The sequence below is a fragment of the Rhinopithecus roxellana genome, chromosome 20, assembly GCF_007565055.1.
Source record: "Rhinopithecus roxellana isolate Shanxi Qingling chromosome 20, ASM756505v1, whole genome shotgun sequence".
Lineage (NCBI taxonomy): Eukaryota > Metazoa > Chordata > Mammalia > Primates > Cercopithecidae > Rhinopithecus > Rhinopithecus roxellana.
Genome location: NC_044568.1, coordinates 16578011 through 16592140, shown reverse-complemented (window position 1 = coordinate 16592140; position 14130 = coordinate 16578011). Strand labels below are relative to the sequence as shown.

The 14130-nt window shown below is 36.5% G+C and overlaps 1 long non-coding RNA gene across 1 annotated transcript; it reads left to right on the top strand.

Moving 5' to 3' along the window:
- Positions 1–2861: 2861 nt before the first annotated feature.
- Positions 2862–5437, top strand: LOC104664016. The gene is made up of 2 exons (XR_748201.1): positions 2862–3216; positions 5001–5437. It is a non-coding gene; the product is annotated as an uncharacterized LOC104664016 (long non-coding RNA).
- Positions 5438–14130: the final 8693 nt, after the last annotated feature.

The window sequence follows — 14130 nt, the reverse complement described above, 5'->3', positions numbered from 1 at the left end:
TAATCCGCTTCATCTGTATAGTGCTTTACAGCTTACAGAGCACTTTTACAAAAATTATCTCATGTGATCCTCCCACATAAACCTCAGTTAAGCACATGGCGTGGGAAGCATCATGGCTGAGTGCAAAGAACCGGGACCATGAATACAGATCAACCTGGGTACCCATTTTATAGCTGAAGAAGCTGAGCCGCTAACTGTTTAGGGTCATGAACAGTTATTCTTCTAACTACTACTTGTGAGTAGTAAGCCGGTGCTCATTTCACATGTTTGTGGACTATCTGAGAAACAGCATGCTATATACACATATAAAGTGTGCTTCCTGGACTTACAGAAAGCGTACAACCCCAGAACCCACTCACATTCAGGTTCCCCCAGAGGACATGAGGATAAGAATCTCTCAGTTCTCTGTGAAGTATTAGTAATTAGATAATACCACAAGTGTTTAATTGTTCACAATTAATTCCTGTGGGAATGAGGAAATTACTGTCCTAACATCAGCAGCGGGAGATGCTTAGACCAAAGACAGATTCCATTTGGTTTTATATGATCCTCAGAATTTTATTTCTCGGATTATTGCTGATGTCCAGAGAATAACTCTCCCTCCAACCTCAGCCATTCCCTTTGCTGCACACATATACCATTCAGCATATTTTTAATTTTAAAAGTAGTTAATTAGAGTATTTTATATACTCTCTAAAAGGAACAACAGCAGAATCTACATTAAGTTGCTTTTTTACTGCTTGTGACTCCTAGATCTGGAGGGCAATTCATTATATCAATAAGATTCCTCAGCTCTGACTTACAGAATGTGGGCTCTGATTAGGTAAACTGAATTCCCCTATTTGTTCCCTTTTAATACTTTAATTAAATATAAAATTACTTTAATTATTTAAATATGTATGCACTGGCACTCTACTATGTTTAATATATTGATTTAGACATGAAGACAGGTTGGGATGTCACGAGCTTGGAATCTTGAAATCTTGAAAGTTCTGGAATGTTTTCTCAAAACAGTTTACATTAGAGTTAGCTGGGGTGCTTGTTAAAAATTCAGTTATCCATCTTACTTTTACTAACTCAGACTCTTCAGCCATTTGCATTGATAGCTACTCCCCAGGTGATTTTTCTGTGTACAAAGTGTTGGTCTTATACAGAATCCATATGTGCCAGTTAATTCTAAGAGCTTACTTTCTTAAAGCCCAGATATCTCACATGTTTATAAATTCAACTTTTTTTTTTTTATGTTTACTAGTTTTTTTGTATTTCTGTCAGAGGGTATAGAAACTATGAAAATTACTCTTCCTTATGAATACTACTCTCACGGGAAGGAAATAGGCTAAAATATGTGGTTCATAACCTAAATGAAACTAAATATCCAGTGAATTAGTCATATTATTATTACTGTTATTATTATTATTATTATTATTATTATTATTATTATTATTTGAGATGGAGTCTCACTCTGTTGCCCAAACTAGAGTGCAGTGGTGCAATCTTGGCTCACGGGAACTTCTGCCTCACAGGTTCAAGTGATTCTCATGCCCCAGCCTCGCGAGTAGCTGGGATTACAGGTGAGCGCCACCATGCCCAGCTACTTGTTTTTTGTATTTTTGGTAGAGACAGGGTTTCACCATGTTGGCCAGGCTGGTCTCCAACTCCTGACCTCAAGTGATTTGCCAGCCTCAGCTTCCCAAAGTGCTGGGATTATAGGTGTGAGCCAATACATGCAGTGAATTAGACATTTTAGGGAGAATGGTAGGTCACTAGAAATTTTGGATTTCTGCACTAAGTGTTTCTGTTATAACTCACAATCCAACTTAGTGGTGAATATGATTTAGAAGAATGTCTGGTTTTGGCTAATGGATGACTTCTTTTTTTCCCCAGTTTGTATCTGGCATTAATGAGGGAAGGTGCTGATCAATTTTTTTATGTCCCTAAAAGACGAGCCCTCTATTCAGCATTTCCGTAACTCATATTTGTGCACATCTCTCAGACCTACCAGAGTGGTGGTTCTCAAACATTGTGCACAAGAATTACCCAAGATGCTTTTTAAAGAGCAGATTTCTGGGTTTAATCCCTAGAATTTCTGAATCAATAAGTCTGAGGCGAAGGTTAGGAATCTTCATTTTTACATTCATACCTTCTCCCCAAGTACTCAGGTACTTTGGGAAAACATTAGTAGACTGTAAACTCCTTTTAGGGGACAAAGTTGTCTTATTACTTTGTATGTATCCCCAAAGATCAAGGATGGCCGACTGCCCACAGGTCATCGGTTTCAGTATTTGTTAACTAAATTCACCAGTCAGTAGGCAAGAGCTAAATCAGACAATATAACAAAGCTCTTCCCACCTCTGAGACTTTTTTATTTTTTTAGTAGAATTTTTTTTACTTGATTATTCTAGAAAATGCTTAAGATTAGATGAGTTCTAAAAGATAATAGCTTGTCTTCAAGTAAGGTTCTGAAAAATGAAATGATATGGATTTTAAACAAACGAATGGGAGATTTATTGGCCTATGCCAGCTTGTGAGAAGAGTGTTTGCCAGATGTTTTTGACATTTCCATCAGAAATTTTTTTGCTCAGTTTTGTGTCCCATTTTGTTATTTTGTAGATTTTGTGAAAAAATTAGTTTTCTTATTTATAATTTTAGGGATAAGAGATGTCATAAGAAGAAATACAGGTTTTGTGTACTTTTAAGTGAAGGAATTTTCATGAAGGAGCAGATTAAGGTTTATAGGTAATTGAATTGAGCACTTAAGTTATTGAAGTCCATTATGTGGTCACGGTTGACAACATAATTTGTTGAGTGTTCTTTGATGGTTCAAGAACCCCAAAGAGGGTGTGCTTTGTGATTTTTTTTTCAATTTAGGATAGCTACAGAATCCCACAGTGATGCCTTTGGCTTGAATAGAGTGGAAAGTTGGAGGGGGCCAGGACTAGTGCTTTCACATTGACAATAAAACGGACCAAGAGCTGAAATTGAGGTCGGAAGCTTAGCTTAATATGAAAACGTTACCTAAAGTCATGGATTCCAACTGGAATTTTCTTGGAAAACTTTTCATTAGAAACTAAGATTCTTACTTGTTTTGATGGGAATAATAGTCCTTTTCAACCTACCTGGGCTGGAGTTGACAGATAAGATTAGCAGGAACATATTTGTAAAATATTTATTTAATACTTATATCCTCCAGAAGACAGGAGCTTTCCTGACACAAAGGTTACTTGCATTATTTATCATATTTTCTATCTTCATAGAGCCTTTCACACATGCATCTCAAATACATTTTAGACATTATCTCATTAGTCTTCTGTAAGCTTCAAGGTCCAAAGTCTTATTACTGCATTGCTTTTTGCAGATAGAACTATTTTTGTTTGTTCCTGTCAGTTATATTTGTGAAAGCAAAAAGTAGGTGAATTTTATGTGAATCCAGTTAAAACCAATTGAATTGGCTATAATAAGTATAATTGGGGGAGGAGAGGCTATCAATTAGTTCAAATTTAGAAGTGCATTGAGAGTGTTTGGCCAGACTAGACTGAATTAATTTTGTGACCTGTCTGCATTCTCTAAAGTACATGTGGTTTGAGGTGTTCCCAAAGTCTGCCAAGTACCAAGATCGAGGCGTTCCAGTCGGATAACATGGTTCTTTAGTTGAGCTGACATTTAGGCATGTTATCTATTCTCCAAAGGCCTGCAAAGCCCTGACCTCTGTGGCAGAGAAAAACATTTTTATGAAATTCCTATGTGTGTGATGGAGCACATCTATAAAACTAAAAGAGGACAATTCAGTGAGAGATACATTTTCAACCAGGCACCTATCTCATAGGACTTTTACCTAGAATCATTTAGAAGTTGAAGTAAAAAGAAATGAACTGTATCGATTTTCCTCTCAAGTAGTCCCTGAAGTCCACTGTCTTTCCCCCTGGCCATTGTAGTCTTTGGAGAGGTCTAAGAGGAAAGAACTCTGAATTAGTTATATCCAATATAAATGAAAAACAGCACTATTTCTAATGACTACAGAGATGACATATACAGGTCTTAATAAAAACACTGAAAGCAATGGCTTAACCATGACTCTGAAATTAATGAGGTCGATGCCCAAAGGCAATCTTAAAAAAAAAATCAGTGGTGGGATTGAGAGGTGGGGTGAATGAGGCAATGAAAGAAGAAGGGTAGATTTAGAGATTGGTCACTTTGATCATTCTTTTTTTGATTCTGTAACCTCTGCTTCTGTTCTAGGAAGGAAGTGATACCAATCGTTTTGTTCCTTTTTTTGCCTCCCCTGCCTCTGCTCTATTCATATACTTGGCTTTATCCCCCCGTAAACATTTCCACAGCAAGAAATAGTGATAAGAATGATATTTTTACTATAATTATCTTCGTTTATTTAATTCATGAATGTCTTCTATATTTATTGTATGCTTACCATGTGCCAGACACTATGTTAAATGGTGGGAATATACTGTTGAATAAACACACATGGTCCTCTGCCATCATGCAGAGGCATATGGTCTCAGACTTGTGAATTGTAATAATCTCTCATATATTATTTAATTAAATCGTTATAACAGCTATTTGAAATAGCCAGGATTTCTGTTTTTCATTGCATGCACAATGAAATTAAGCTTAGAGGAGTTCAAGTGATTTACCTAAGATCACATAGCTCATATATTGAGTAATCAGGATGGACACCTTAATTTTCTGAATTCCAAGACAGTGCTCTTTCTGCCACATCATGCCACTTCCCAAAGATCCAAGGTTCATCTCAGTTGCTTTTTTAAATAGCACAGGCACCAATTATGCTATTCATATTTTAGTGGGCTTTTACTTTACTCAGTAATCCTTCTTCTACTTTGTTGGATAGTATTGATCATCATAATGAACTTTACCCAAGAAACTTACAATCCCATGATATCTATTCCAATAAATCATTCCTAGCTCTTACAGCAGAATAGATTATCTTTGTAGTGCATATTTATCAGAATATTCTCTGTATTTTGCAGCATCCGCTCCCTCAAAGGTGAAAACCAGAAATTGGCAGTAGATGATATGCAACTATTAAATATATTGTGAAGCTTCAGCTTCAATAGGTTTGGACAAATAATAAATGAAAGTAATTTTCAAAACTGAAGGGAAGTAATACCAAGAAAGGCAGCAGAGTGAAAAGAACACTGGACAGAATGAAGAGACAAGACTTTTAGTCTCTGGCCAACTTTAGGAGACTTAATTCACTTTCCAGGCCTCAGTTTCCTCAATCAAGAAATTGGATTTTAGGCACCTTTTATCCATAATTCTAAATCCGAGTTGCAAGGACAGAGAACCTGGAGGACTGACATTGGGGAGACTACAGAATCCAGAGCTCCAGAGGGCAAAGCAAGAAAACGTTACAAATATATTTATTCAATCCTTGAATCTGAATATATCTGTTCCACTGTCAAAATGGTTCCCTTTACTTTTTTCCTCCCTTTAAGTCAAGCATGAATTTTTCATATTTTGTATGGTGTTTGCTTTAGAAATATAACACCTTGTAAACGTAACAAGCCAATAGTATGAAAAGACTATGGATTGACTTTGATTTTCGCACTTAGAAGTGACACCACTCCTAGATATACTGGAATTTTTTTTTTAGCCCGTCATGAAAGGTTTCTGCAGATAGCCCTGTGTCCTTTTCAGCACAGCAGGCAGATAATGGCTCCTAATCATCACCCAATTGATTTTGACAGTATTTCTTTGTGAGTGAGTAGGATGATTGGGGAACATCCCAGGGGGCTGGGAAAGTATAGCTAAGGGAGTCACATAAGTCCAGGAGTGAGACAGCCAGTGGTAACTAAAGGGGCAGATGAGCTTAACAAGGGATTTACCTTTTCTCACAGCCTCCACTAGATCTTTGCACTCCTGCCTTTCCGGTGATTTTCTCTGGTATGGCTCTAACAGTTCTCCTGATTCTTCACTTCCTACCAATCACTCAGCTATCTAATATTAGTTACTATTACTTGCTGAAAGGGTGTCATTGAGGGGATGGAGGAATTCAGCATGATGCTTTCATAACCTTAGAGATACCAGTGGCTCTAAGCATGAAGGAACCAAGGATTTATGAATTTATCCAATTGTCAGTTAAAAATTAAGGTTTTTAGAAATCGGTGGAGAGGATATCGGAACTCCAATCAAATAACATAGAAGAATACACCTTTGCTCTTCATTGAAAGTCTGGTTCATGGGCTGGGTGTGGTGGCTCACGCCTGTAATCCCAGCACTCTGGAGGGCCAAGGCAGATGGATCACCTGAAGTCAGGACTTTGAGACCATCCTGGCCAACATGGTGAAACCCCATCTCTACTAAAAAAAATACAAAAAACATTTAGCTGGGCATGGTGGCAGGCGCTTGTAATCCCAGCTGCTCCGGAGGCTGAGGCAGGATAATTGCTTGAACCCAGGAGGCAGAGGTTGCAGTGAGCTGAGATCGCCCCATTGCACTCCAGCCTGGTGACAAGAGCAAGACGTCATCTCAAGGAAATAAAAGACAGTCTGGTTCATGAATGTATATTTATATGTTTTAGGTTAAAACAAAATGTTTAATGTATGTATATAAAAAATTTCAAAAGTTTTTTCTTTTCCTTTTTTTTTTTTTTTTTTTTTGAGTCAGGATCTCACTCTTGTTGCCCAGGCTGGAGAGCCAGTGGTGCGATCTTGCCTCCCTGCAACCTCCACCTTCTGGCTCAAGTGATCCTCCCGCCTCAGGCCCCCAAAGTAGCTGGGGTCGCAGGGGCAAGCCACCACGCCAGACTAATTTTTGTTATTTTTTGTAGAGACAGGGTTTCACCATATTGCTTAGGCTGCTCCTGAGCTCAAACAATCCACCTGCCTTGGCCTCCCAAATACTAGGATTACAGGTGTGAGCCACTGTGCCCAGTCGAAAAAGGCTTTTTTTTTTTTTTTTTTTTAACTACAAAAGTAATCTGCTATTTTAAAGAAAATCAGAATTGCTCAGAGAACATCTGGGTTGCCTGGCCTAGAGGACTAAGCTGAGACATTTCAGAATTTCTTAAGGGTGAAGATAACTTGCTGTTGGCTCCAGAATCTAGCTCCAGCTGTCTCCTACCTCCTTTAGGGAGCTACTCTGTTTAGGAATCAACTTCTTTTACATCTAACTGCTATCATTGTAACTACTTAGGAAAACTACCATCACTCCTGTGACAACATCCTGAGGCTTACATCTTAAACAGAATTCAGGAAGGGCATGGGAAGTTGAGCCAGGTAGTCTTTCCTAGGCTTTTCAGCAGGGCCACTTAGCTCCCTAGGGCAGGCTAACCCTTGGCACAGGTCCTGGACTAATCCAGGCCATAAGCAAGAAAATCCAAACGCTTCTGGGTGGTTGAGCATCACATCAGTCTCTGTGCTGATCTTTTTTGAGCTTACCCTGGCCCTATGGAGTAGGCAGTTGCCTTGGTGCTTGTGACTAGTTCTAGTAATAACCCTCTTTTAGATTCTGTGTGTCTGCCTTTGACCCTGCTTTGAGATTGGGGTTCTACCTTGATTCCTTCAACCTCATTGAAATTAGAAGCCAATTCCTAAACCAAAGTCTGCATGACTAGATTCTTATTACAAGCTGCTGTATCTCTGATGCCCATCATCTGTCTGTTTGGAACTTTGCCTATTGTCAATGCCTGACTCCCTACACATCTCTTCACTTTTGGATATCTGCCTCTTGACATCATGGTGCCTTCCTCTCCCCTCTGTAATAACCTACAATAATCCTTTGCTTACTATCAGACTCCCTTCACACCATGATTAAGGCCTAACAGACATCTATAGCATGAATCCCACATATTTGGATTTTGGGTGCCTACACATTTGGAGTTTTGGTGCCTGTCATATGAACCTACTATCTTGCCTAGTCCCAGTGGGATTGCCTGTAGTCATTCTCAAACCTTAATGTTCATAAAAATCCCCAAATATGCTTATTAAAAAGGCAGGTTCCTGGGCTCCATCCTTAGATGTTGTGATTCAGTAACTCTGAAGTAGGCCTTAGAAATCTGCATTTGAACATGTCCCTCCAAATAATTTTGAGATACCTTGGGAAAACCACATTTTGAGAAACCTAGTCTCTGGAGCTTGATCCTTATCAGGGCCATTCTATCCCCAGCCAAACTTGATTTTGACAGATCATGGGAAAACTACTTTTCCATGAGAAATTTCTGAATATCATAATATTGCTACATTTTAGAATATTATTTTATTCATATTTTTCTGCTCACTGGATTGGGGAAACTTTATAGAGGTTATAATGCCCAGCTAGATGCACTCTGGCTAGTAGTTCATTCAAGTACATCAGAATTTCAAGAGTTCAGATTTTGCCTCATGATTTGGGCCCTGCTGTCTCTAAGGTAAAGATAACATAGTGACTTAGAAATGCATAAATCAGTGATATCTCCATCAGTGGCCTATATTTTAGGACAATGGAGGAAGGTATCTTCTTCCTCTTGGATCTGGATTCATGCTTAAATATTGACTTCATCAATGTGCCTATGTATGCCATTTTAGGTGTAACATATAGTCATGTATATATAGATATAAAGAGAAAGGAACTCTGGAGACAGGAGGAGCCCAACTACAACTGCTCTTTGTTGTAGGGTGGTGGCTTATGTGAGGCCTACCCTGACTTGGATGCAATAGTCCTCAGATTCAGATTAAACATTTTTGGAAGGAATACTTCAAAGAGCATGTTGTAGACTTCCTTTTACATTACATCAAGTGTGTCATAAGATACCCCCTGTGGTTTGGAAAAATTCTCAGCCATTTGCAGCCCATGGGAGCCATCAAGAAAACCAGGGAAAGTCTTCTGTTTCTTGTCAAGATGGAATAAGAGTTACTGCCTGTTAATCTGCCATCCCATCTGAAACAGCTATAAGAAAGAACAGGCAAAATACATGAAATAATTGTTTTCAAGATCCTAGACATCAGGCAAGGAATAACAGTGATTCCTGATGGATAAAAAACAAATGAGGTGACCTCACGATTACCACAGCTTACTGCCTTGAGGGATTTTTTTTTAGGTTGTGGTGCAGAAAGGAGGAAGCCAGGTAAAGCTTAGCAGACTCCATGGGTTGAAGAGATTGAGCTGGGAGTCTGGGAAGACCAAGGAAGCTAGAGTTCTTAGGACAAAGTACTGGAGAGAAGAAAGCTGCACACACAACTCCAAAGATCTGCAGAGAATCTTTTGAGCACTCCAATTAATAATTGGCACGTGCATATGAGGAAACTGTTAAAGACTGGGGAAATAACCATCAAAGAGAGTTAGGGGAAACAGTGACAGTACTTACACAGGTCTAATAATAGTGCCTATTTCTGTCAGCCAGACCAGAACATCTCCTAATTTATAAAGTATTGGAGAGAGTGCTCAAAAGGGTCTTGCTTCAGTGGTGGGGAATAATTAGTTTCATACTAAATGTTATTATACATTGGTCTTGCCTCACAAGCAAGATTCAAAATGATCAAATTATTTCCAAAGAATTTAACCATGTCCTGAAACAAAACTCAGGAATATTTTTTAAAATATGAAAATATCCAGCAACCAAAAAGGCAACATTCTTAATGACTGGATCCAAATAAATATTTCTGGGCATGCAGAAAACCAAGAAAATCTGACCCACATTAAGAAAAGTAATCCATCCATCTAAAAACTGATGCAGATGTTAGAATTAGAAGACAAAAGTTATTATAACTGCATTATATCTGTGAGTAGAGACTTCAAATAAATTTTTTTAAAAAGACCCAAATTAAACATCTAGAGACAAAAACAATAATGTCTGAGATAAAAAATAAACTAGATGGGGTCAATAGCACATTAGATATTAAAGAAAAAAAAGATTAATGACCCTGATGGCATAGAAATACAAACTATCCAGAATGAATACACAGAGAAAACAGAAAATTTTAGATTAAGCAGACATGAATTATATCAGTAATTACATTAAATGTAAATGAATTAAATATGCAAAGTAAAAGGCAGAGATTTGCAGAATGGATTAAAAAAGAATTCAACTATATGCTGTCTACAAGAGCACACTTTAGATTCAGAGATACAAATCTGCTGAAACTAGAAGGATAAGGAAAAAGGAACCATGCAAACAGTAACCAAAAGAGCTGTACTAATATCAGACAAAACAGGTTTTAAGACACAAATTGTTACTAAAGACAAAGAAGGACATTTTATAATGATAAAAGGAAGATACAACAGTTGAACATATAATAATTGTAAAAATATATGCACATAACAACAGAGCCCCAAGATATATGAAGCAAAAACTGACAGAATTGAAGGGAAAAATAATTCAATAAAAATAGACTTCTGTATCCCACTCTCAATCATGGATAGCATCAATATATAGAAGATTAAAAAGGAAATAGAAAACTTGAACAATATAGACGTCAACTAGGCCTAACAGACATCTATAGAACTCTCCACCCAACAACAGTGGAATACACATTCTTCTCAAGCTGATATGAAATACTCTCCAGGTTAGACCAGTGCTAGGGCACAAAATAAGCCTCAATAAATTTAAAAGGATTGAAATCAACAAAGTGTATCTCTTTCCACAATGGGATTAAATTAAAAACTAATAACAAGGAAATTTGGGAAATTCACCAATATATAAAAAATAACACACTCCTAAATAATCAGTGGACTGTGGAAGAAATGACTGGAGAAATTAGAAAATACAATGAAATAAGTGAAAATATAAATACAACATGCCAAAAACAGTAGAATTCAGCTAAAGCAGTGACTATAGATGTCTGTATTATATTATATAGCTGTAAATGCCTATATTAAATAAGAAAAAAATAGTCAGTATTCTAATCTTCATCATAGAAAACTTGAAGTGAAGGGCAGACTAAGCCCAAAGTAAGCAGATGATGGAAATAATAAGGTTAGAGAGGAAATAAGTGAAATACAGAATGGAAAAACAATAGTGAAAATTAATGAAACCAAAAGTTGGTTCTTTAAAACCATCAACAAAATAGATAAACTTTTAGCTTTTCTGACCAGGGGGAAATAAAAGAGAAAATTTAAATTACTAAACCTGAAATGAAAGAGAAAACATTGCTACTAACTTTAATGTTAGTAAAACAGTGTCATTAAATTTCATAACATTACATAATTAAAACATTAAATGTCATAACATTACTACGAACTTAATGTTAATAAAACTCTAAAACTAACCTTAGCAAAATAAAAAGATTATAAATGAATAATTGAATGCCAAAAATTAGCTTAGATGAAATGAATAAACAACTGAAAGTGACTCAAGAAATAAAAGATCTGAATAGACTTATAACAAATAAAGAGATTAAATTAGTAATGTAAAATTTTCCACAGAGAGAGGCTCAGACCCAAAAGCCTTCACTGGTGAATTCTTCCAAACATTCAGAGAATCAGTTCCAGATTTAATATTTTTAAGATGTCAATACTACTTAAAAGAGCTACATATTTGATGCAGTCCCTATCAAAATCCTAATGACAATTTTTACAGAAATAGAAAAACTCCACCTAAAATTCATATGGAATCTCAAGGATCCCTGATTAGCCAAACAATCTTGAAAAAGAACAAAGCTGGAGAACTCACACTTCCTGATTTCAAAACTTATGCCAAAGCTACAGTGAGCAAACAGTGTGGTACTGGTATCAAGACAGCCATATAGACAATGGAAGAGATTAGGGAGCCTGAGAATAAACCCTCACATATATGGTCAAATGATTTTGACAAGGATGCCAAGACTGTTTAATAGGGGGAAAAATTCTTTTCAGCAAATGGTGCTGGGAAAACTGGATATTTACATGCAAAAGAATGAAGTTGGACCTTTATCTAACACCATACGAAAATTAACTCAAAATGAATCAAATGCCTAAATTTAAGATCTAAAACTGTAAAACTCTTACAAGAAAACAGGGCAAACCTTCATGATATTGGACATAGCTATGTTTTCTTGGATATGACACCAAACACTCAGGCTACAAAACAAAAAGTAGACAAATGGGATCTCGTTAATTTTTTTAAAAAATTGTTCATCAAAAGACAATATCAACAGAGTAAAAAGGCAACCCATAAAATGGGAGAAAATATTTGCAAATCATATATCTCATAAGGCATTAATATCCAGAGTATGTAGAGAACTCCTAAAACTCAACAAGAAGGCAAACAATCTGATTAAAAATGGACAAAAGACTTAAATAGGCATTTCTTCAAAGAAGATATACAAATGGCTAATAAACACATGAAAAGATGCTCATTATCACTACTCACTGGGGATATGCAAATAAGAACTGCAGTGAAATACCACCTCACATTCATAAAGATGGCTACTATTAAAAGAAAAACAAGTATTGCTGAGGTTGGGAAATAATTGGAACCTTATATACTTTTGATGGGAATGTAAAATGGTACAGCTACTGCGGAAAACAGTATGACAGTTTCATAAAAAAGTAAAAATAGGATTAACATATGACCCAGCAATTCAGTTTCTCAACATAGACCCAAAAGAATGGAAAGGGTCTTAAAGAGATGTTTATACACCTATGATCATAGTAGCATTGTTCACAATAGCTAAAACATGGAAGCAACTCAAGTATCCATTGATGGATGAATAGATAAGCACAATGTGGTATATACATTGAATGGAATATTATTTAGCCTTAAACGGGAATGAAATTCTTACATATGCTACAATATGGATGAACCTTGAGGACATTATGGTAAATTAAATAAGCTAGTCACAAAAATACAAATTCTCTGATTACACTATATGGGGTAAATAGAGTAGTCAGAATCATAGAGCAAAATCATAGGGACAGAGAGGAGAATAGTGGTTGCCAGGAGCCAGGGAGAGTGGGGAATGGACAGTTACTGTTTAATGGGTATAGAGTTTCAGTTTTACAAGATGAAAATAGATGATCTGATGGTGATGATGATTGCTCAACATTATGAATGCATTTTATACACCGAACTATACACCTAAAATTGTTAAGATAATAAATTTTATGTTATATGTGTTTTACCACAGTAAAAAATTGGGAAAAATCAATTTTAACCTTTCTCAAACTCTCAAAATATAGAACAGGAAGAAACACTTCCCAACTTAATCTATGTCACCAGAAAACCAAAATCAGACAATGACATCATAAGAAGACTTCAAGCCCATATTCCTCATGAATATAGATGCAAAATTTTTCAACAAAATGTTAGAAAAGAAATCCAGCCATGTATAAAAGGGATACACAGTGATCAAGTGGGATTGGGTCAAATGATGCAGAAAAGGCATTTCACAAAATCCAACAATTCTTTTTCTGCATCAGTTGAAATGATCATGAGGTTTTTGTTCTTTTTTCTATTAAGATAGCATATTATATTGATTTTCAGATATTAAACCAACTTCTTATTCCTGGGATAAATCTCACTTGATCTTAGTGTATCCTTTTTATATAAGAGAGCTAGTGTCCAACATGATGACTATAGTTGGTAACAATGTATTATATACTTGAAAATGGCTAAGATGGTGGATTTTATGTGTGCTCATCACACTAAAAATGGGAAGTATGTGAGGTAATGCATGTTAATTAGCTTGATTTCGCCATTCCACGAAATATGTGTGTTTTAAAACATCATGTTGTACACCATAAATTTATATAATTTTCACCAATTTAAAAAAGTAGCTAGAAAAAGAAATGCAAGACTAGTACATTCAAAACTGCAAAGTTTGACCAGCCACAGTGGCTCACGCCTTAATCCCAGCACTTTGGAAGGCTGAGGTGGGAGGATTGCTTGAACCTAAGAGTTGAGACCACCCTGGGCAACATATTGAGACCCTGTCTCTACAAAAAATTTTTAAAATTAGCCAGATGTGATAGCACATGCCTGAAGTCCCAGCTACTTGGGAGGCTGAGGTAGGAGGACTGCGTGAGCCAGGGAGGTCAAGGCTAAGTGACTCCTGATCATGTCACTGCACTCCAGCCTGGGTAACAGAGAAGACTCTGTCTCAAAAACAAAAAAACCACAAAATATTGTTGACATAAATTAAAGGGGATCCAAATAATTGAAAAGACATCTCATGTTAATGGGTTAGAAGACTTTACTAATAA